The sequence below is a fragment of the Monopterus albus genome, unplaced genomic scaffold (genome assembly GCF_001952655.1).
Source record: "Monopterus albus unplaced genomic scaffold, M_albus_1.0 scaffold206.1, whole genome shotgun sequence".
Classification (NCBI taxonomy): domain Eukaryota; kingdom Metazoa; phylum Chordata; class Actinopteri; order Synbranchiformes; family Synbranchidae; genus Monopterus; species Monopterus albus.
In genome coordinates this window covers 981,403-981,957 of record NW_018128086.1, presented here as the reverse complement: position 1 = coordinate 981,957, position 555 = coordinate 981,403, and the positions used below count along the sequence as shown (strand labels likewise).

Sequence of the window (555 nt, the reverse complement as noted above, 5' to 3'; positions counted from 1 at the left end):
CTCCAACCCTGAATAATATCACAATCAGCCATAATGAAAATTAATATGCCACACGTGACGCTGTCCGTTTATGAGAGGCTCTCTGGCCCAATGGAATTGGCCGACTCCTGTGAAACGTCTACATCAGGCTACCTGCTGATGTGCACAGGTCCTGGGGGTTAATCCCCAGCCAAATACCACCGTTTTATCTCAAAAGGAGAGTCGGTCACCTTAATCTGGTACAATTTTCCCACTGACCTATTTTCACCCAGACCCAATACACTGCTGCACAAGGCATGTTAACTCCACAGCGAATTCTCACATCCGAACCTATTGTCCAGCTGTGATACGCTTGTGAAAAAACGTTTTAATAGCCTGTTGTGCAGATAACCATCCCACATTTCATGAGAACAGCAAGCTTTCCCTGTCCCTGTTATCACATGTGGAATGTATCCAAGATAATCTAGTTCAGGCAAGATGACTCACTGCCTGATCTCCAGCCGGGGGGAAATTAAAAAGGAAATGGGAAATTTGAGGAGACAACTGCTACTACGTAGCAGAAATCCACTTATAAAA

General features: G+C 44.9%; 1 protein-coding gene across 1 annotated transcript in view; it reads left to right on the top strand.

Annotated features, from left to right (window-relative positions):
• LOC109970735 (uncharacterized) overlaps window positions 1-555 on the top strand; it is a 20,266-nt gene that overhangs the window by 17,603 nt on the left and 2,108 nt on the right. The gene's annotated exons all lie outside the window — the stretch shown is intronic.